Source organism: Cupressus sempervirens, chromosome 7 (assembly GCF_028749045.1).
Source record: "Cupressus sempervirens isolate cs-2001-9-10 chromosome 7, ASM2874904v1, whole genome shotgun sequence".
In the NCBI taxonomy this organism is placed as follows: domain Eukaryota; kingdom Viridiplantae; phylum Streptophyta; class Pinopsida; order Cupressales; family Cupressaceae; genus Cupressus; species Cupressus sempervirens.
The window spans coordinates 434517626-434543013 of record NC_143124.1 but is presented as its reverse complement, the minus strand read 5'-3'; positions in this window follow the sequence as shown (position 1 = coordinate 434543013).

The window sequence follows — 25388 nt, the reverse complement described above, 5'->3', positions numbered from 1 at the left end:
TTTTTTGGTCTTTTCGATTTTTTAACTCTTTAACATTTTCCAGAATCCCAAATCAATTTTTTTGAGAACTCAAAAAAAGAGTAGGGGGCCCTCGTTCCTAGTATGGAATGGGGCATGTGTTGTGGAACCACAACATGCATGTCAAACCACTTGAAGAGATATTGGCATAATTGTGAATTGACATGTGCATTGGATAGATCAAGAATGATATATTTGAAAATAGGTGTAGAGGGAACATGTGAATCTTGATGAACCATGCATCGAGAATCTTTGCGACACATTTTTTTATTAATGAAATTGTTGAATAAAATTATTTAATTATATTTTGTCTTTGATGTTACACAAATGTCAAGTCTTTATTGAGAAATTTGTGTCAACCAAGCTCACTTGGGTTTTGAAGAAAGTTTCATGTGTATGTCAAGCATTCCAGGAAAGACAACACATAACTAGTGTTAATTGAGTTTACTTAAGATCTATTAGATTTCCACAATCCATGAGAATGAGATATGCTTTCTGGATTTGATTGTGTAGAGTTTTTTATCATCAGGATGCAGGAGAAGAACATAAAACGATAGATTGCAGATCTAGCACACCACAAAAAATAACAAAGAGGAAGGGGGGCTGAGGAGAGAGAAAAGAAGGTACAAGGGTGATAAGACCAGACACCAACCTGAACAAGAAACAAATAAATACCAGCTTATAAACAAATTTAATAAAATAAAATAAAAATATTAATAACAAATAATAAATAATTAAACAATAAAAATAATAGGACAATAAAACAATAAAAAGAAGAAGACCACAAAGAATTGAATGTTTACAAAAAATAAAAATAACACGAGTCTATTAATGAAATCTAAAAAAAAGAACTTATGTAGATAAGAGTTATATATATATATATATATATATATATATATATATATATATATATATATATATATACAAAATAAACAAACAAAATAAATTAATAAATTAATTAAATAAAAAATGTGTATCTATATAAATAGAAAGACTCACACGCAAGAAAAAATAAAAATAAATAAAAACATAAATAAAGAAACTAACATAAAGAAAGAAAAAAAAAAAGAGAGAAAGATAAATAAATAAACTAAAATAAACAATTATATATATATATATCAGTTAATGTAACCTATGAAAACAAGAGTTATAAAAATAAACATACAAAATACAAAATAAACAAACTAAATTAATTAATTAATACATTAATTAATAAATTAAATAAAAATAAAAATGTGAATCTATATAGATAGAAAGACTCACAAAGAATAAGAGAGAAAGAAAAATAAATAAACTAAATAAATGATGAAATATATATATACATATATATATTAAAATCAAATAAATAAAAATAATAATAAGAAAATAATGATAATAGTAATAATAATTAAAAACAAAAGAGAGGAATAGTAATAATATAGAAATAGAGACAAGCACAAAGAAATGAAAACCCAACACAAAAATAAATAAATAAAAAAATAGATCAAAAAGACGAGAGTGAAACTACACAAGAAGAGCCTAAAAAAGTAGACATGCCCACGAGAGAACACAAATACAAAAACAAACATAAAGTGACCGCTTATATATACTTGTATATATGTATAAATGCACATATATATGTATATGTAAGACGTTATCCAAACTCAAATAACTCGAAATTGAAAAATGAATAAAAAGAATAAATAAATAAATAAATAAATAAATAAATAAATGATAATAATAATAATATTATTATACAGGAAAAGGAAAATAATGGACAAAAAAGTGAGGAGAGAGTACAAGAAAAGGTAACAGGGAGACGTGAGAGCCATGGAGAAAATGCACACTGAGCTAAGAGCTATGGGGGGGGGGGGAACAAAGCCTAAGATGTGAAGATAGAAGAGAGAGGACTAGCACAACAAAAGGGAGGAGATTGGGGGGGGAGGCGATCACGAACCAACCAAGCAATGAGGGAGAGGGAGAAGAGAACTCAAGTCACAAGAGGGGTAGCAAGAGGTTGGAGAGGGGGGAGAGAGAAAAACCTTTAAAGAGGGAACAATTATGAAGGACAGTCAGGGTGAAGTGCTGCTGCTGTGAAGGGAAGATAACAACGGATGCCAAGAAGTACTTAAGTTCAAACCCACATCTCGATTGAGGTTAGAAGGGTTGTTATAGATTTCTATGGCCTCTTTGAGCTTACGTTTAAAGAAGTTGTCCTCTCTATGCATAATTTGGGTGTCCTCTAAGCATATGTGATGTTTGGTCGAAGAAGAATGCTTGGCAAGTGTTGACTTGAGAAGCCGTTCGTGTTTAATGTCAGCGGCATGCTTGTGAATTTTGGTGTTGAAGGATCGACCAGTTTCTCCAATGTAAGGGGTTCCATAGGAGCACGTGACTTTATAGACCCCAGATTCTCCAAACGTGTCCCTGTGGTCCTTAGTCGGAGGGATGCAATGCCTTAAAGTGGATATGGGTTTGAATGCCACTCTAATGCCTTTCTTATTAAGAATTTTTGAGATCTTCTTGGAGATCCCAGTAATAAAGGGGATGGTGAAGATTGGTGAGGTATCCGAAACAGAAGGCGCACAGTTGGAAGACATAGATGGTGAGATTTGGCCAAGTGGAATGCTTTAACAATTTGTTTGCTAGAGTATCCATTCCACTTGAGAACTTGATGGAGATGCTTCAGTTCAAGGTCAAGATTATCATCGTCATAGATCCTATGTGCGCTCAGGGCCAAGGTTTTGAGGATGCCAACCTTTTGACCAGGGTGGTGGTGAGAGGATGCATTAAGATAAAGGTCAGTATGAGTAGCTTTGCAAAAAACCAGACAACCAAACAACTCGTTAGGTTTTTTAAGATTAACAAATCAAGGAAAGGTAAGCAATTGTCAAATTCAATTTCCTTGGTGAAAGAGATGGAGGGAGCTACATTGTTAAGATGAGCATGGAACTCTTCCAATTTTTCTAGACCATGGGGCCAGCAGATATTGGTGTCATCTATGTATCACTTCCACCACTTGGGCTTGAGGGGGAAAGAGTGTAGTGCAATTTCCTCAAACTCCTCCATGTGGAGGTTTGTGATTACAGGTGAGAGAGGGGAACCCATTGCCACGCCATCAACTTGTTCATAAATGATGCCTAGGAAGGAGAAGAAAGTGGATTGCAAGCATAAATCTATGAGATAGGCCATCTCATCACCCACCTTGCGCTTGACAATCTCAATCAGATCAGGAATGGGGACCTTGGTAAGGAGGGAGACAATGTCAAATCTAACCAAGATGTCTATACTATCATATCTAGCATTCTTAATGAATTGAACAAAATGGTTGGAGTCTTTGAAAAAGGAATTAGAATTGCCAAAATGCATGGATAATAATTTGGCTAGGTGGGTAGCTAACTTGTAAGTCGAGGAACCTATAGTGTCCACTATAGGTCACAATGGAATGTTGGCTTTGTGGATTTTTGGTACCCCATAAATTCAAAGGGTAAGCTCCTTAGAGGGAAGAAGCCATTTTTTGTAGCATCATCAAATGAGGAATTGCTAAGAGCTGCTTTGACCTTCTTTATGATTTGGCATAGGAGTTTTGGGGAACAACCTTGTAGCTGCTAGTGTTTGAGAGAAGGTCGAGCATCTTAGAAATGTAGTCACACTTGTTCATGACTACTGTGGCATTTCCTTTATCAGTCTTAGAAATAACCAGATCATGGGTGCGAATAAGCTTTTTGAAGGCTTTTATCTTAGCTTTAGGGATGTTACACTAAGGGGGCTTAGCCTTCCTAAGAGCCACATCACAATCCTGTCTCACTTCCTCAGCAATGCTGGAAGGGAGAGAGTGGAGAGCGTTCTCGATGTCGGCAAGAAAATTGACATGAGGGATGGTCTGCGGGGAGAGAGAAAAATTAAGGGCATACTTAAGAAAGTTAAAAGTGAGGGGGTCAATGGTGGCATTAGATAAGTTGACCACCAATTTAGCCTCCCAATTTTCCAACACATTGGCCTCAATTGGAGAAGAGGTGCTAGATTGCGAGGATCTCATAGCGGAAGAGGGAAGAGGACAAAGTCTCAAGGATCGGGAAGCAAGAAAAGCGATGGACAGAGAGCTCGAGGAGAGAGGTTGGATAAGACGAGATTGAGATGACGGCATAGACAAGGGGAGGAGTGAACTTCCACTACAAGCCATGTGCTTGGAAGAAGGTGGTAGATAGGGCGTACTAGCCATCGAGCTACCCTTTAGGTAGTCTGCATGGTCTACAATGGAGGGCCGGGCTTGAAGGAGAGAAGGCTGTCTACAGACAGTGGCAGGAACTAACCCACACGCTAAGTTACAATTAATATTATCACCAACTTTAGACAGAAGAGAAAGAGAGCATGTACTTGGTGGAGAGTGGTAACCATTGAGAAATGACTGTTGGCATTCCATCGACTCACGTTGGCCATAGGAGAGATCTGATCACCCATGGTTTCTATCATCTGCAACGCTGGTTACTGAGTGGACAACAGGAGCAAGCTGAGAGGAGTGTAGAGGTGATAAGAAGCTAGACTGCGAAGTGGCGCAGCTGGGATGCACCTAGATTGGAGCAGGAGAGCGCTAGAAGTCAAGTAAGGAGGCAGTAGCGCAAGGTACGCATGGATGGGCATCTAACAAGCTGTTATGCCCAAGAGTCAAAGATCTAGGCTGGATAACATGTAGCTGAGGAAGGGATGGGGGAAAGGAGACATGGTTAGGAGAGTGGAGGTCTCCCAAACTCACGGGCAGCGAATGAGTGGTCGAATGATGCTGAAGAGCCCTGGATCCAAGCTGTTTTAGAAGCAAAGCATCAAACTTATGTCTTTGTCTCTTCACACATTCCTCTTTTCGATCAACCACTTTGGAAAAGGATGTGAGGTCCAATTGTATCCATAGATCTGGTCTCAAGGAGGTGGCAAGCTCTAAGTGAAGAGACAACAGTCTAGAGTTCAAAACATTGATTGATCTTCTATTGGATTTGATGACTGATCTAAGGAGGGATAGAGCAGCGCGAACAAAGATGTGCTTAGTGTGGACGCTCCACAGATGGTGAGAGATCTTGACAAATGAGGGAACAAGCTGGGAGTCATGACATCTTTTTAGGAATGCTAAATCTACAATCTTCTTAGCAAGTCTAGTTCTTAAATTCTCCAGCTGCTTAGATTTAAACGACAATTCCCTCCCATGAAGGGTATCAATAAGATCTATTAGATTTCCACAATCCATGAGAATGAGATATGCTTTCTGGATTTGATTGTGTAGATTTCTTTATCATCAACGTTTCAGATCATACTACATGATCCATCATCAGGATGTAGGAGAAGAACATAAAATGATAGATTGTAGATCTATCACACCACAAAAAATAACAAAGGGGAAGGGGGGCTGAGGAGAGAGAAAAGACGGTACAAGGGTGACAAGACCAGTCACCAACTTGAACAAGAAACAAATAAATACCAGCTTATAAACAAATTTAATAAAATAAAATAATAATATTAATAACAAATAATAAATAATTAAACAATAAAAATAATAGGACAATAAAACAATAAAAATAAGAAGACCAAAAAGAATTGAATGTCTACAAAAAATAAAAATAACATGATTCTATTAATGAAATCTAAAAATAGGAACTTATGTAGATAAGAGTTCACAAGTTCATATTTAGATATATATAAAACTCTTATCTACATAAGTTCCTATTTTTAGAAAATGTGTATCTATATAAATAGAAAGACTCACAGCAAGGAAAAGAAGAAAATAAAATAAAATAAATAAATAAATAAATAAATATCACTTAATATAACCTATGAAAACAAGAGTTATAAAAATATACATACAAAATACAAAATAAACAAACAAAATTAATTAATTAATAATTTAAATAAAAATAAAAATGTGAATCTATATAAATAGAAAGACTCACAAAGAATAAGAGAGAAAGATAAATAAATAAACTAAAATAAATGATTATATATATATATATATATATTCAAATGAAATAAATAATAATAATAATAAAATAATGATAATAGCAATAATAATTGAAAACAAAAGAGAGGAATAGTAATAATATAGAAATAGAGACAAGCACAAAGAAATGAAAACTCAACATAAAAATAAATAAATAAACAAATAGATAAAAAAGATGATAGTAAAACTACACACAAGAAGAGCCTAAAAAAGTAGAAATGTCCACGAGAGAACACAAATACAAAAAAAAACATAAAGTGATCGCTTATATATACTTGTATATATGTATAAATGCACATATATATGTATATGTAAGACGTTATCCAAACTCAAATAACTCGAAATTGAAAAATAAATAAAAAGAATAAATAAATAAATAACAAAATGATAATAATAATGTTGGTCATTTTTGCCTTCCCGCCAGAATCACCACATTTGAATTCAACATAGTAATGTTCACAAGTTTTAAATATTCAAATATTCAAAAGGGGCACAAAATAATTTACGCTCAACCTTGTATATTTCTTTCCCTGTGCATTTTAATGTTTCTACGAGCTCGCAAGTCCCCATCGTTAGATCAAGATAAATCAACGGTTGGCGCTATCTCACTATGGAAAGTTGCACATTGTTTTGCCATAGCGACATAGCGCCTTTTGGCTGTGTGGCCGGTGGTTCCTCCCTTTTCCTTGTTGTTTCTCTGGCACCGAATTTTGGTAGATCCCTGGAGGGTGCTATGGCACTATCAAAAAATCTATGTTCCTCGCTGTTAGCGACATAGCGCCCAGATAGAAAGTGATACTACGACAACATTAGAAGGAAGGTGGGTCCCAAGTATGCCCCGTCGGATATTAGTGATGAAATTTTGCACACATTGGTAGTTGGTCAATTTTTTCATTGGTTAAGGTATGACTGTGTAGAATGTGGGTCCTACTTCACTTGGCAAGCCGCAAACGAGGATTTGTTAGATAGGTTGGCAAGTGGCCAGTTTCTTATTGGTTGGTAGAATGATAGGTTAGATCCATCTTGCTTGCTACCAGATCTCAAAAAATCAACAGTGGGCGCTATCTTGCTATGGAAAGCTACAAGGATATTACCCATAGCGACATAGCACCTCGGCGATTCATGGCACAGATGACATCATGGGCCCGCCCTTCTCCAAAGTAATATTATAGCTCATCCTCGGTGGTAGTTGTCAGGTGGGTCATAGTACAATGGTGGTATTTTGTTGGTCCACTTGGCCAACTCAGTGTGCAGTCATGCAATTTTCTTGCTCACCATAGATCTAAGGAAAATCAATGGTGGGCGCTATCTCGCTATGGAAAGCTACGAGGATATTACCCATAGTGACATAGCACCATTGTGACATGTGGATAAGTGGGGCTAGGTCATGCCAAGATGAAGATGCCAGGTGTGCTGAGTGGTTTGTGGGCCCAGGTTTTCAAGTTTTTTTTTAAAGAGATAGCGTAGTAATACAGCGAGTCTTCATGATCATCAGATCAGTTTGGATCCACGGTGGGTGCTATCTTGCTATGGAAAATTTCTCAGAGGATACACATAGTGACATAGCACCTCGACGATGGATGGCAGGGTGGGGCCAAGTATTATGAAACTATCAGTTGGTGCCAGTTAGGATCATGAGGTTTGGCTAAGGTATAAACAACAGTTAAGGCATTGACGGTTAGTGGCTAGTGGTTAGTATAACATTGTGGTCAGGATTTTTTTTAGAAGATGGCGTGGTTAGTAATGAAAGAGGTGGTCAACTTGGGAAGACCTTGCGAAGTGGCAAAAAAGAAAGAAATTATTGGCCCACGTGGCTCTTCGTACTTGCAATTTTGGTTTGACTCATTGACTTGCTGATTCACGAGCCAAAATTAATGGTGGAAAACCAAGGTTATCTTGCGAATCTGACCAACCTAGAATGAGTGCAGAACGAGAGGGACACTCCACTACCCATTTTTTGATCCATCTACCTAGTCAAAATGGCTTAATGGCACCGTTTCCATCCTCTCAAGGCATTATTTGACACAGAAGATCAAATATCATTGCATTTGGATTCGTATCTAGATCAGATTTTCTTCATGATTGTTCTTTATAGGACTTAATGGTAGGTTGTTGCGAAGTACTTATAGTTGGAGGACATCCCAGTTATGCCTAAGCTATAAAGGAAATTTTTTTATGAATTTTGTAGGGGTTGACCTTTCTCTATTTTCTCTGTTATTGCTCTATAGATTCTCAGTGTAAATTCCCCCGTGCCTCTGAACTACATGATTTTCTCCCTTATCTCTTTCAGCCATTGGTATGAAAGTGCAAGAACTCTTTACCTCTTACTGGTGTTTTGTAGAGATCTATGATCTACATGACTATATCTCCTTGGCCTATGAATGATAATATAAGTGAATCTCTCTTTCCTTGTGTCATTCATCTTGGTCTTTTGATCTACATGCGGTTGTTAGATTAATATAGGTCTAAATGTGTATATTTTTGGTGTCATCATAATTCAAAAGTTCATATATGGACAGAGATTGGTCTAAACACTCTATTTTGGTGCATCACCTCTTTAGATTAGATTAGGTAGATTTTCTTTCATGCTCTCCTTCTCCCTTTTCCTCTCCAAGAGTAGTTAGGTGCACCCTGATAGTAAGAGGAAGTCGGCCTTCTTTGGAGACTCAACCTCACAGTTCAAGTCCCATAGCTTGGAGGTTGTTTCCATGTTTCACTAGGTTGTCTTCATGCATAGGCTTTGGACAAGGGTGAAAACTTCAATGACAAATAATAATAATAATAATATTATACAGGAAAAGGAAAATAATGGACAAAAAAGTGAGGAGAGAGTACAAGAAAAGGTAATGGGAAGACGTGAGAGCCATGAAGAAAATGCACACCAAGCTAAGAGCGTTGGGGGGGGGGGGGGGGAAGCCTAAGATGCGAAGAGAGAAGAGAGAGGACTAGCACAACAAAAAGAAGGAGATGGGGGGGGGGGGGGGGGGTGGCGACCACAAACCAACCAAGAAATGAGGGAGAGGGAGAAGAGAACTCGAGCCACAAGAGAGGTAGCAAGAGGTTGAAGAGGGGGGAGAGAGAAAAACCCTAAAAGAGGGAACAACTACGAAGGACGGTCAGGGTGAAGTGCTGCTACTGTGAAGGGAAGATAACAACGAACACCAAGAAGTGCTTAAGTTCCAACCCACATCTCGATTGAGGTTAGAAGACTTGTTATAGATTTCTATGGCCTCTTTGAGCTTACTTTTAAAGAAGTTGTCCTCTCTATGCATAATTTGGGTGTCCTCTAAGCATATGTGATGCTTGGTCAAAGAAGAATGCTTAGCAAGTGGTGACTTGAGAATCCATTCATGTTTCATGTTAGCAGCATGCTCCTGAATTTTAGTGTTGAAGGATCGATCAGTTTCTCCAATGTAAGGGGTTCCATAGGAGCACGTGACTTTATAGACCCTAGATTCTGCAAACGTGTCCCTGTGGTCCTTAGTTGGAGGGATGCAATGCCTTAAAGTGGATATGGGTTTGAATGCTACTTTAATGCCTTTCTTATTGAGAATTTTTGAGATCTTGTTGGAGATCCTAGCAACAAAGGGGATGGTGAAGAATGGTGAGGTATCGGGAACAGAAGGTGCACAGTTGGAAGACAAAAGATGGCGAGATTTGGCCAAGTGGAATGCTTTAACAATTTGTTTGCTAGAGTATCCATTCCACTCGAGAACTTGATGGAGATGCTTTAGTTCAAGGTCAAGATTATCATTATCGCAGATCCTGTGTGCTCTTAGGGCCAAGGTTTTGAGAATGCCAACCTTTTGACCAGGGTGGTAGTGAGTACTAAATGAAAGTTGGCATAGAACTAGTGTTAACTAAGCTCACTCAACTACTAAAGGAAGTATGAAGGAAAGCCTTTTATGTGTTAGTGTTGACCAAGTTGGTTCAACTAATGAAGGATTTTCCTGTATCAACATATTGAATCTGATAGTTTTGTTGGTTAGTTCTAGCCAACTCAAGGGATGCATACTATTTTTTTGAAAGTGTATTCAAGCCAAATTGACAAGGTAAATCATATAAATATAAGGTCAAGTTGAGGATTGAATTGTAAGAAGCATGGGATTGAAAAAGATAAATTAAGGAAGCAAATTGGAAGGATATCATAGTGTCCAAGTTGAGCGAGATGCAAAGAACATTTTGATCAAGGAGGATAAAGTATTCAAACTAGAATAGAGATCTAAAATAAAAAAAGATAGTTGCATCAAAAATCTGGTCAAGTGATTGTTACTCTCTAATAATTGTAGCAATGAATCAAATTTCCTAATAGAGTTAGCCTAATAGTTATTTGCAAAATCGTCTAACAAGGTGGCATTTCTAGATTGAAGTGTCTGAAGACCTCTAATAAGGCCACTCCTAATAGGGTGAATTAAATCCTTTAACAAGGTTATACCAAATAACATGTTTTGTAACCTTTAACAAGGTTGGCTCCTAACAAGGATCACCTCAAAAGAGTGAAAAATAGTAACTAGTTGCAATTGGTGGTTTCCCCAAATTGGGTTTCCACATTAAATATTGGTGTCTCTTGTGTTCATGTTATTTTATTTATGATTTTGCAATAGAGTTAATTAAGGATAAACACACTAGACATCTTAAGAAGTGACTATATTAGTGTTTACTGAGTGACAATAATTCTTAGTGTAAACAAGGTGTTCCTATCTTAACTAAGTTACAATAGTATTTCAGTTTCAATAGAGTTTTGGTTTTGTATTGCATTGACATCTTAAGGGATCTTGGATTTGTTATTGTAGTAATTGATTCACCGCTCCCCTCTCTGTTACTCTTATATTTCCAACAATTGGTATTAGAGATTTTGGTGGTTGCAAAGAAGGTTTTCAGGACTTACGCTAAAGATTAAGATGTCTTCTAGAAGGGAGATTCCTATGCTAAACATAGACAACTTCCAAGCATGAAAGGAACTCATGAAGCTCCATTTGGTAACAATTGGTGACATAGGCCTTAAATACCTAGAAAAAAACAATGTGGCACCTACTATAACTTTGACTTAGGATCAAATTGTAGAAAAGTGATGTAGGAGCACTCTGGGTGTGAGGCCAATCTTGTATCACCTAAAAAATATTTTTATTTTTGGACTTTTCTTTTTTAATAAGGACTAGTAGACAAGGGTTACTAGTTTTGGGAACTTACTATTTTTAGTAAGTTTGTCATATGTGTTCAGAATGTCCTAATTTTAGAGGTGGATATTCATCTTTGATATATTAGCCTACCAATTGAGGCTTGGTGCAATATCATGTGTATGCATTGATTTATTGTAGATTTTGGTTTGCATTTTTGGTATATAAACTTTAGGCTCACTGTTCGAGGCCTTAGAGTGCCCAAATGAGGTGTGAAAACTTGATGGATGGGAACTTGCACTGATATGAGCTTGTGGATCAAGAGCTGGGTTTTTTGAAAGTGGTTATAAAAGCTAGTTAGAGCAATGGTTCATGAGTTATGGTCTTCTAAAGTTGGGCCTACAAAAATTTTCAAAATAAATTTCAAAAATGTATTTGGCCAACTTTATATGTATTGTAAGAGTCATTTTGGACCTAAGTAATAAGTTTTAATGTCTAGAATCTTCTTGGGTTGCATAAAATTACCTATTTAAGAAATTTCCAAAGATTGTCTAAGTCAGTTGTGGGTGATAGTTCACAATTTTTTCTTGTAGATTACTATAATGAAGGTGCCCATGTGGGTTGGCATATTGTAACTCTTAATTCTATAATTCTGCATTTGTGGCAATAATAAGAAGCCTATATTTTATTCTCACAATTTTTGTTGTTTCTTTGTTTTTGTTATGTGTTTAAGGTATTAAGGAAAGAACAACCTTCATCAAGTGGTATCCAAGCTAGAGATCCTAAGCGTGTGGATAGATCACTGACTATGAGGTAGTTGGCACATAGACCATCGTGTGGGCTGAGTGTGTAGACATATCGCTAAATGTGAGGTAGTTTGCACTAGGGTATCAATGGAAGTGCAAAAATGCCTCCATAGAGAGAGCGTAATGGAAGAGTCGAAGGTGTTACACTTAAGGGTTTTAGAACCCTTGAGAGGTAAATGCAAATAATTCAAGAAAAGATGTGCAAATGAATGAATCTTCCCATAGGAGATGATTAAAGTGAGGATGAGAGAGAAGAAGGAAACATAGACCTAGATGCATTAGAGGAAGTTCTTAACCTAGAGGAGGTGAAGCTTTTTAAGGCCATTTCCTATATTGGAAAAAGACCTAAATTTGATGTTCCTACATTTTTGGGAAATCTCAACCTAGAGGAATTGATTGAATGGATCAATGAACTAGAAGAGTACTTTGAATATGATGATATTGAAGATCTAGATAAGGTCAAGTTTGTGAAGGCCAAACTGAAGGGTCATGCATAGATCTGGTGGCAAGAGATTCAATTTGATCAAAATAAAAGAGGAAAGGACAAAACCACTAGATGGGATCAAATGGTAGCTAAAATAAAGCAATAGTTCATTCCTATTAATTATGAGCTTGATCTATTTTAGAAAATGTAACGGTTGAAGCAAGTAGGAAAATCTGTTTAAGAGTATATCAAAGAGTTTTATTGAGTTCTCATTAGAATTGACCATGCAAAAGATGATAAGGAGAAAGTGGCCCATTATATTAATGGGTTAAGGCCAAGCATTCTTGATGAGTTGAGTCTAGTTCAAATGACCACTATATAGGAGGCATACTAGTTCTCCCTAAGAGTTGAGGAGAAATTATGAAAAAAGTTTGATAACAAGAATAGTGCAAGGGGTTGCGATCGAAGATTTGGTATATGATCTTATGGAGGCCAAAATGATGATCAAAAGAACAAGGATAAGGCTGGAAGTAGCTATTAGAACTAGAGCCAAAAAAATTCCAATCATTTACATGATCAAAATAATAGAGATCAAAGAGGAAGAGGCAGAGGAAAAGGATCTAGAAGAGGAGGTTTCCATGGGAAATATTTTCACCACAGAGAAGAAGGGCATAGAGCATTTGAATGTTCCTAGCAACAAGGAAGGAAAGATTGAAGAATAGAAGGCTAAACTAGAGTTGCACATGTTGATGAAGATGCCAAATCATCACATTCTAAAGATTGTGAAAGAGGAGAAGTCCTAGTTAATAGAAGAGTCCTGATGAGTGGTGAGAATGAACCTAATCAAAGAAGGAGCTTGTTTCACACAAGGTGAAAATTTGAATATAAGGGTTTTGATTTGATAATTGATGGTGGAAGCACTAACAATATAGTGTTAGAAATGATGGTCATGAAGTTGAAGTTGAAGAGAAAGAAACACCTATGCCCATACTATATTTCTTGGGTACAAGATGACCACAAGGTCATGGTTAGTGAGCAATGCTTAGTGAAGTTCAAGGTTGGAAGATACCAAGATGAGGTACTTTGTGATATCATACCTATGGACATATGTCATATGTTCTTGGTTAGGCCATGATAGTTTGAAAAAAATGCTACACACGATGGGCAAGAAAATAACTACACTCTAACCAAGGATGGAGTGAAACAAATGTTGAAGCCATTGAAGGAGATATAAGAAAAGGTATATAGCACTGTCAGAATATGTTTTGTTGATGGAAAAGAGTTTCTCTAAGGTACGAAGCATGATAATATGTGTTTTTCTATAATTGCAAAAGATAGTAAAGAAGAAGTATAGGAGGTACTTTCAAAAGTTGTAGATATGTTGGGAGAGTTTTCTAATATTATGGTAGATAATTTACTTGATGGATTACCCCCAATGAGGATGATCAGTCACCGGATGGATTTAATTCTAGGAGCCAATTTTCCAAATAAGGTAGTACACAAAATGACACCATCAGAAAGTGAAGAGTTGAATAAACAAGTTCATGAGTTCATTTGAAAGGGATTAATTTGAGAGAGTCTAAGTCCTTGTTCTATACTAGCAGTATTAGCACCAAATAAGAATGGAGAATGGAAGATGTGAAAAAATTCTAATGCTATTAACAAGATCAAAATCAAATATAGACTGCCATTGCCAAGGATGGATGATATTATTGACTTTTTGAGTGGGGCTTAGTATTTTACAAAGATAGATATGAAGAATGGATACCATCAAATTCATATCAAAGAAGGTGATGATTGCAAAACTGCTTTCAAGAAAAGGGAAGGACTATATGAGTGGTTAGTCATGCCTTTTGGGCTAAGCAATGCATTGAACACTTTCATATGGCTCATGAATGAAGTACTAAAGGAGATTTTGGGTAAGTTTTTCATTGTTTACCTAGATGATATTTCAATCTTTAGCAAGACATTGTAGGAGCATTTGATGCATATACAAATGGAGTTTGATAAGTTTAGGTAAGGAAAGTTGGTGATAAACCTGAAGAAGTGCAGTTTTGTGAAGAAATAATTGGTGTACTTAGGATTTATAATGTTAGTAGAAGGTCTAAAAATGGACCCAGAGAAAGTGAAGGCTAACCTTGAATAGCCTACTCCAAAGAGTGCTACAAAGGTAGATCTTTTCATGGACTAGACCCTTAACTAGAACAATGAAAGGGGATAGGAAAGAATTTAAGTGGATTGTAGGAGCAGATAAGAGGTTTAATCTATTGAAATAGAAAGTTATAGAGAAACCTATTTTAGCACTTCCAAATTTTAACAAGATGTTTCAAGTAGATTATGATGCTAGTGGTACTATAATAGGAGCTATTTTGAGATAAGAAGGTAGACCTATAGCTTACTTTAGTGAGAAATTGAATGATGCCAAAAGAAAATATTCTATTTATGATCAGGAATTTTATGCTATATTTAATGCACTGAGGAAATGGAGACATTATCTTCTTCCTAAGGAGTTTTTTTTTTATACTGATCATCAAACTTTATAATATTTGAATAGTCAAGGAAAATTAAATTAGAGGCATTTGAATTGGGTTGAGTTTTTGCAAAGCTATATTTTTTTTTTGAAACATAGGAGTGAGAAGTCTAATAGAGTTGTAGATGCTCTTAGTAGAAGACAAATTTTACTGATAGAAATGTAGGTTGAGGTGGTTGGGTTCGAGGAACTCAGTAATTTGTATCCAAAGGATCCTAATTTTGGTGAAGCATGGAAGGCTTGTACATAACCTATTACTCTTGATAGGACAAAGTGGTTGGATTTCATGATCCAAGATGTTATGTTGTTCAAAGGAAGCCAGTTGTGTATTCCAAGGAGTTCAATTAGAGAGAACATCATCAAGGAGAAGCATAGTGGAGGATTGGCTAGACACTTTGGTAGAGATAAATCATAGCTTTGGTTGCTAAGAATTATTAATGGCCATAGTTGCAGAAAGATGTGAATTTTTTTGTACAAAGTTATAAAGTATGTTAGATGTGGCGAAGGAGAGTGAAGCAAAATGTAGGATTATATTAGCTGCTATGTGTACCAGAGAAGCCATGGAAGGATTACAACATGGATTTTGTTCCTAGATTACCAAGGACTTATCAAGCCAATATAACACCTTTTTAATTGAAGGATTGGACATCCTTACTACCAAAATACTATGTTGGTCTTCATTAAATATCAATCCAAGAGTGTGAACTTGAGATGATGTCTGCAAAGCATATGATCTAGCCTCTACTAAAAGTCACTACTACCTTGAATAAAATAACCATTAAGGAAATATATTTTATCAAAAGGAAAGATAACTAACAAATGCTTGGAAGGAAACTCTAATTACTTAACCATACATCTATGCACCTACTACTATAGGAAAAATAACTGGTTTAGTTTTCAGTGGCTGCAGGAATAGAAGTTCTAAACTTAACTTAGAAAACTAAATCTAACACCTAATTGCTAAAGTAAACTCCACCTTCTGCGTGGGCCCCCACATAAGAATGAAGAAAATATTAACTCAAATGGAAGTGTAGAAACTCAGTAAACTCATGTATTCATTCAAATAGACAATATTACACTTGCTTGAAAAATAGAATGTCTGATAATTCTATCAATCTACTTACTACTTGACCTTTTAGACACAAACAAGGTCTTATTTAAAAGGAAGGGAATAAAAGATTCCTACAATTACAACTTGCTCATGAAGGATAGTTTGTTACAGCTCAAGATTCATGCAAGTATGCAACATAAAAACATTAGTTATCTTCTTAAATTCTGATAAATACAAAGCATAGTAGATGCTAGATCTCCTCTGCTATTTGACTTAATAGCTTCCAAGAATCTAGGTACCGTGTGATAATTCCTTGCATGTTTAACTAATCACCTATATGCTTGCTTTCCCACTCAACTGCTTCATTAGGTCCCTCTTATTCTATTGGAACAGGTCCCTTCTAGTTTCATTGCTAAGTTTTTGGCTGCAACGATGCCATGACACACCTCCTTTAATACTTGCAATTCCACAACACTAGTCCTTCGCTTGAGCTATTTTTACCAATTCTAAATTGGCTTGGATACTTGCGGTCATCATTCAATGTACACAAAACTTTCTATAAGCATTTATTTATATTTATTGATTTATAAAGAAAAAACATTAATATTCAATTAACAATCTTTGTAATCTCTTCGGCTATAGGAAGATCTACCCATGCCAAACATTCATGAAGAAAGATTTTTATCAACAAAATGAAACCTTTTTAGACATAATCCTGATTATCATTTCTATGTCATATGTTCATATCTTATACATCAAAAAGTACAAAATACTATACTTAAAGGATGACAAAGTTCAACATGTTATAAAAAAAATGTTTATAAAAAGGATAAAAAAGACATCTATTTCTTCATGTCATCATTTTTCCCCCCAACCAACCTAATGCTAGTCCCTTCAGCATTTATAAATTTTTGATTCTCATCTGTAACCTAAGATCATTGGCAATCTTTTTACCCAATTCATTAGCTTTGTAGTTAAAGTATCCATGATTCTTTTTTAACCTTTCCCATTTCTAATCTTCAATGGCCATATTATAATCAGTAAAAGAATCATGCTTTCTGAGCATAGGATGCATGAGTATTGGTGGTTGGAAATGAAGAGGAACCTAATAATTCTTTTGACTTCTATGTAGCATCATATACTTGGGCATCCTATTAATAGCCATCTCCAATTTTTGCAGAGAGTATAATTCCCTTATTTTTAGATCCTCTAACAATTAGACTCATCTTCGAGTAGAAGCCCTTATGGCATCAGGAGCAATTTTGGAACAATGTTGTTCCCAATCTAGAAATGCCTATTCTCAGACAGGGTAAATTTTGGTAGCACCACTTTTATTATTAGTAATAGAGAGCCAATCAAAGAACACCCTGAGTATTTTGTACCATAGGCCGAATGTACAGTGGTTCCAACATTTCTTTTTCCCTATAAGGGGCAGCTTGACTCTCTTGACTAATCTCATTCTGCATCCATGACATGATCGCTCTAAACTATACATCCCCCACATATAATAGTTAAGTCCAATCCCTATCATCTGAAACAACAAGATTATGGACATATAGCTCACAAAGGAGATTCTATAGAGCCATTGGGACTGATTTGAATGTTGAATAAAAATCATGGAGAGTGTGAAAAGAAGGATTTAACACCTGAGTAATTTGAGACAATTGAAAATTAATCATTTGTTCCTTTAAGAATAGTGTATAAATTGGGGATGGTGACCTACAGTTCATAAGCTCTGGAGTGAGCTCTGTCACCTTTGTGACATGTTGATGTAGGACCATGATTTCACTATCTTTTTCTTCAATTTTTTATGCCTATTCCTTTATAGTTCTAAGAAATTGTTTCCTCTCTAGGTTCTAGTTTGACTTTTCCCATTAAAAATGTTGGTACAAACTATGACTGATTGTTAATGGAGTAGAAATGTCTAGTAGTGAGTGGCGTCGAACAACATGGCTGTCATGTTCAGAGGGATGATGAGCAATAGGGCTATTATGTTGACAAAAAACAAGGTTGTCATCTTCAAAGGGATGATGAACAATAGGACTGTAAACTTTTTCTGAAGGCACAGGGGGTATAGTATAGAGCACCATAACCTTACTAGTTTGAAATGTCTTAATAATTTCTTAAACTATTTCATATGCAAATGATGGGTATTCCTCTCATGGAAAATTTTTAGCCTCTTATGCTTGTTGTTCAAAATTAGACATCATTTTCTTTGAAGATTCTGTGTCACTATCAATATTAATAAAGCTACAATTAGGGCTATTTGGCTCCAAAAAAGCTTCCTTAGGAACATTTTCATGTTTGGGAGTATGGATTGTATGCTTTGGGGATTGTGCATGGATATGAATTGGAGATTCTAAATCAACATGTGGAATAGAAAATTTAGTATCCATTTTGGCACTTTGTTGTACTGTGGGGGTGGGTCGAAATTGTTTGTTTACCCTTATTATCAACAGATTTTCCTCTATTAATGTTAGATATGGTTTCCTATGGCATTGGAGGTGCTTTGCCTGAATCTTTCCTTTTGGTACCTATGTGTAATTTTCTCCTTTTAGAGGTTGAAGCCTCTGAAGGTGGAATTCTCTTTTTCATAGTCTTGGGTGTGGACACAGAAGTTGAAGCTTCTTCAATTGTTTCATATACTACCTTTCTGACTCCTTCAACAGTTTTCTCTCTTCTTCCCATTCCTTGCCCTTTAGGTCCACCTATTTGGGGTCCCACTACTTTAAGTTTTATAAAATCATCCCATGTCCCTAGATGCTACCTAGCCAATTCCCTTTCAATTATGGCTCTTATTAAGCAATGGTGGGACACTAACTGTATTTTACCTTGTCGCACATAAGCAACTTACCTTTTAACAATATTGTAAATGAAACTAGGGAGATTTATAGGACAGTCACCATGCAGCAAACTACTCAAAATCTTTAAATGAATAGCATGTAAATAGGTATACTACCCTTTATAGGTAAAATACCTTATGATAAACTTAGCAAGTTGAATGAATTGAAGGGAAAGAGATAACCATAATGTACCTTGCTTCTTGTTTTCCTCTAGCCAAGGGTCTCCATGCACTGTGAATTGTGCCTTTGCAGCTCGTGCATCCATATCTTCTGTTCATCATTCCCTATCTATAGGTAGACTAGTAACCTCTATCACCACCTATTCTTTGAATTCTATCTAGATACCCTTGATGGTTGCATATCCATCTGATAGCATATTATGAAATTGCAATGTAATTTCTTGATCAAATTGCTTGAGGCTAAGGCAGTAAGCTAACCAACCCCACTGTTGAAACAAATTGCATGTTTTTGGGTTTGCCAGTAGGACTCTGTGATCCATTGGTTCATGCTACTAAGGTTCTCCACCCATGTTATCCTTTGAGGAATTCTATAGCTGATGAGTTCAACTATGGCTGATTGAAAATTTGAGCGAAAATAGCTACAAGGGTTTCAATTTAAAAAATGACATATTGGGAAAGAGAAACAATTTTAAAACACTTGAAAACATCATATCCTTCAATACTACATGATGGCATTTTAATCATCGAAACATAATGAGGGTGAAGATCGTGCCCAAAATATATGCCATATTAATGAGGGGTTATGTACTTTGTGTGAAATCATAATTTAATGTCTATTTTTTAAAATTACTTCTTGCACACCTTAGAAGTACAAAGGGCTGCTAGCTCATTACTGAGGTGATCTTTCCCCCATACATCCTACATGCCATATTAAGATCAACTTATGATTTCAATTTTCCCTCCCCAAAACTTAGCAGAGACTAGGTCTCACGAGACCTTAGTGATTGCAAATTCTAAAAATTGAAATAACACAATTTTATAAATAAATAATAAATTAAATAAATGCAGAGGGGTCAAGCATAAGTAACCTAATATGTGATAGGAAGGGTGCTCCAAGTAGTACCATAGTATATAAATTAATGAAGTGGAATGATAATGAAAAGACAAGAAGATGAGATGGAGAGAGGTGAAAAAATAAATGGATTTCACATAAAATGTGAAACTTTATTATGAAGGCCTTGAAATAAATTCAAGGGGCTATAGGCATCTGAGTGGAAGACTCAAATAGAGTGGCTGCAAGAAGTGATGTTTGTATTGTGTTGAATTATTGGAGAAATTCCTCCTAGGTTTCTGGTTCATGATATATCTTTAGGTGATGCCCATTAACCAGGAGTTTGAATTTTACTAGATCAATTGTTGGCAGTTGAACTGGTCCATTGTTAAAAATTGCTACAATTTCATATGGACAAAGCCGTCTGGTCTAAAATTTCTCTTGATGGTGCTGATATCTGGAGTCATACAGGAGCACCCAATCACCAATAGAGAACTCCCTATCTTTGATAAATTTATCATGCCACTCCTTTTGCTAACTCTAAATTAGCTCGGTGTTGTGAAGGGCTAACTTCTGCCATTCATCCAAATCATTGAGATGCAAAATTCTATCTCGTTGTGCTGTAGGAAGAGTAATACCAAGTTCCAAAGCTATCCATAGAGTCTTATGCTCAAATTCAATGGGCATGATAGCTATCTTCCCATATAGGAGTTCAAATGGCATAAACCCAGTAGTAGATTTCCATGCTATTCTGTATGCCCATAAGGCTTCAAAAAGTTGGGCTGCCCAATATTTCCTATGCAAGGACACTATTTTAGTGAGTATGTTTTCCAACTCTCTATTTGTCACTTTAACCTAGCTATTGGCCTGTGGATGATACAGGGAAGTTTTGCCATGCCTAATTTTGTATTCCTCCATGAGAGTAGCTATCAAATTAGATGTAAACTAAGGGCCTTGATATGATTGTAATTCTCTTGGAATGCCAAACCTTGTAAAGATACATTCATATAGGAACTTTGCAACATTATTATCATGAGGATGCTTCATTGGTTTGGCTTCTGCCCATTTGGTGATATAATCAGTGCATATCAGAATGTAAGTCTTCCCTTCTGAAGGTGGCTTAATAGGTCCAACAAAATCGATCCCCCATTTATGAAATGGTGCTACCACTATCTACGGCTACAGGGGCATTTCATCTATTTTCATTGGTCGACCCATTCTCTGGCATTTGTCATATCTTTTGGTATATTGAGCTGCATCTTTGTGAAGTGTGGGCCAGTAGTAGCCTATATTTAAAAACTTCAATGTACTCCTCTTGGAAGCAAAGTGGCCACCATAGGGCTCATCATGATAAGCATGAAGAACATCATAAGTTTCATCCTCTCTAAGACATATTTGTGTCACCTGATTTGGTCCACTATAAAACATGAACCTAGAGATCCATGAAAAGTTGAAACTCTTCTTTACCAACAACCATTTTTTCTTTGTAGAGAAATGCACAAGTGTTTTACCAGTTGTTAGGTGGTTGGCAATGTCAACATACCAAGGGTTTTATACTAACAAAAGAAAGAGATGCTCATTGGGAAAGCTATCTTCTATGGCTATAGGATCATTAGGTATTTGAAGATGAGATAAGAAATCAACTACAACATTTGTCTTATCTAGTTTGTTGAGAATGGTAATGTCAAATTCTTGCATTAGTAGTAACCTTCGAGCCAAATGTCCAAAGATTTCCAGTTTATTAATAAGGTATTTGATAGAAGAGTGATCTATATGTATAAATATCTAGTAGCCTATAACATAATGTCTGAATTTATTCAGAGCATAAATTCTGGTGAGTAGTTCTTTCTCAGTTATAGTGTAATTATACTTGGCTCTTTGAAGATTTTTACTAATATAGTAAATTACATGTTCCATTGAATCCATCTTTTGGCCAAGCACTACTCCAATGGTGTGGTCTGAGGCATCAGTATGTATGTGAAAAGGTAGCTCCCAATTTTGTCCTCAGAGAACTAGTGCTATTGAGAGGACTTTCCTAAGTTGCAGGAAGGCATTTGTACAATTAGAATTCCATATGAACTCTACATCTTTTTGAAGCAAATTATATAGAGGGGCTATAGTTTGATTGAAATCTTTGATAAAGCACTGATAGTAGCCTCCATGTCCTAGAAAACTCCTAACATCTTTTTATTTAGTTGGTACAAACAATGTGTGTATAACCTCTATCTTTGCTGGATCCACTTCAATTTCTTTGGGGGAAATAAAGTGTCCCAACACCACACCTTCTTGCATCATCATGAAATACTTTTCACTATTTAAGGGTAAGTTGTAGGCTTTACATCTTTGTAAAACCTTTTCCAAGTTTTCTTTGACTTCTTAAAAAGTCTGCCCATATGTGGTGAATTCGTCCATATACACCTCCAAGTAGTTTGTAGATATATCAGAAAAAATACTAATAATAGCTCTTTGGAAAGTTGTAGGTGCATTGCACAGATAAAATGATAGGATTGAGTAGGCAAAAATTCTCCATGGACATGTAAATGTGGTCTTGTCCTAATTTTCTAGTGCTATCTTTATTTGATTTTAGCAACTGAACCCATCCAAGAAGGAAAAGTACTTCTTTCCTGAGAGATTATTGAGAACCTAATCTACAAATGACAATGGCAAATAGTCCTTCATGGTAGTTGAATTGAGTTATCTACAATCTATGCAAACTCACCATTTCCCCCCCTTTTTAGAATGATAACTAATGGTGAAACCCATTGTTTGTCTGAAATAGGATAGATAAAGCCAACATTGAGAAACTTTTGGAGTTCATTTTTGACAATATCTCATAATGCTAGGTTTATCCTATGCTAAGGTTGTCTTACATGTTAGCAATCAAGACTTATATGGATCCTATGAGTATAGAGTGTTTGGTCCAAACATTTCATATCTATATAATCCCAAGCAAAAGAATCTTTGTGTTTTTGTAATAGCTACAAGATATCGTGATGTTGTGCCTGAGATAAGGATTTTCTTAAGTTTAATTCTCTCCCTAGGGAAATTGTTATTTTGACTACTTTTTCAGCCATTGAAATCTAAGCAATTGGTGGTGAGTCTATTTCATGTGGTAGGAGTGAGTGTAGAAGTTGTGTAGACTCAGAATAGTGAAGTTCAGATGGTGATGGCAGAATATTTTCTAAAACACAATCCTCTTTGGAAGATATCTCAGGTTGCATTCTGTACTCATTCAATATGATAGAAGAAATGACATAATCCTCCTCTTTAATGCTTACAAATGAATCCCTTGAGATCATCATCAATTTTTTAATAGAATCTATGTCCATATCAAAATCTCCTAAATTTGGCCAGACAACTTGATCATTCTGCAGCAAAGGCTGAACAAGAGAATACAAGGTTAAATTTTAGTGTTCATACCATCTGAAATAGTCATTTCCCCTGATCAACATGAAATATAAGCATATACTATGGCTAACCATGGTCATCCTAGAATGATAGGATACCCTCTAGTACATATTTTTGGAGAAAGTACCACAAAGTCAACTGGGTAATCTCATGAAAGTAGTGTAACAATGACATCTTCTAACATACCATTAGGAATGATGGTTGAACTATCTACTAATTGCAAGATTGTTGGCATTTGTCTAAGACCAATGATATTTAATTTGGAAATGACTTCCTTGATCATTATATTAATGGATGCTCCTAAGTCTATTAGGACATTCTACACTTGTATTCCTTGAATGAAAAGTGTTACTACTGGACTTCCAGGGTCTGCATACTTGGGTATCTTAAGGTTATCAAGCATAAGATCAGAAAGTTGGCCAAGGACATGGATAGCCTTTGGGTCCTTTTTCCTAGCTAGATTTTTAATATAGGCTTCTTTGATAGCTTTTGTATATATGGGTACTTCTTTTATTGTATTGAGAAAGGGGATTTTTACCATCATTTGCTTGAGTTATTCAAGAAAATCCAATGCAACTTGATTTTCAATTGGCAAAGCTTGCTCTGTTAACCTACTACGAAATGGTGTTTTTTTTTCTATATGAGAGATAGTGGTTGTAGGCTCTTGAACTAACTCAATAGAGATATCATCAACTTGTGTTATAATGGGTTGCTGAGGTGATGCAAGTGTCATCCTAGGCTGTAGATGAATATCATTTAAGGTGATGGAATAGCTTTTATATTGGGTCAAAGGATTTACATTATTGGGATTAGGCATAGGCTTTGTAGGTAATTGTGGCTATTTTGGAGAGTTTATATTGGCCGTAGGAGGCATTAAGGCTTGTTGTTGAGGAGGCTGCATCAAGGCTTGTTGATTCTGCTACTACTACCAGTTCTAGAGTTACTGCCAACCCTACTGAGGTTGCTACCAACCTTGGTTAGGCTACTGCAAACCATAGCTAGGCTACTTCCAACCTTGCTGAGGTTGTTGCCAATCCTAGTTAGGCTATTGTGAACCTTCCTTAGGTGGTTGCCAACCTTGGTTAGGTTGCTATCAACCTTGCTGAGGTTGCTGCCAACCTTGGTTAGGTTGTTGCCAATTATTATAAATACCATGTTGCTACTATTGCCATTGACTATTACCACTATAATTATGAAGTGGATCTTGGGGAATACCTAATCTTGGAGCCCAAGGCCTTTGTTGAGCAACATAGAGGACTTCTCCATCTTTATCAATTGCCTTGAATTTAGGAGGTACGTGATGTGACTCCAGACTAGCAATAGGCTTGCATCAACAGTTACATTTAGTTTCTCTATAGTGAGGGCAATATTCTACTAACATAATGTCAGTATCCTCCTTCTTTCTTCATGCTTGCATGGTGTCTTGTTGTGTAGTGACATCATTAATGATGTGTTGCTTGAAATATGATAAGAGGTTTGATAGCTCTATCTTGGATACTTTGGCACCAGGATATTTTTGGAGTAAGTCCCTCAAGCCTCATCCATTTTTATTGTTTCCTTTGAATAGTTCAAGAAAAATTTTCAAATTTCAGTCCACATCTTCTTTGTAATGTCGCCTTTGGCCATTAAGTCTAATGCTCCCATACTCCTTTCATGCACTCATCTTAAAAAGAGATGCTTTTGGGACTCATCATTCAGTTGATGCTATGTATTGTGCTATAAGTTAAACATGATGCGTGCAACATAGTCCACCAAAGTTTCATCCTCCTTCTATGAAAATTTGAAAATGTCATCTCCTTTTAAGTCATGGCCCCTACAATATTCCTTATATTTAGTAAGGAACAAGTTACTCATAGTTGTCCAATCTACCACAACATTGGTACCTAGACTCATAAACCTTCTTGAGGAAGCTTCTTTTAGAGTTGATGGAAACAATTTCAGTTTATGAGCATCCATGTTGGAATCATAACTTTAGCAAATAATGTCAAACTCAAAGAGAAAGGTTTCTAGATCTTTAGTAATGAGGCCATAGAAAATTGGAAGGGCAGCTGAGGGTATATTTTTCAAATTTTGATTACCTTGTTGAGTGGGAATTGGAAAGGGAAATGTAGGCTCAGTAGCTACCATTTGTGGAATTCCTAGTGGTGGTTGGTAAGTGACTAGAGCTAATGGATTATCTTGATATTTTGGCTCAGCAAAAAGATCATTTAAATGAAAG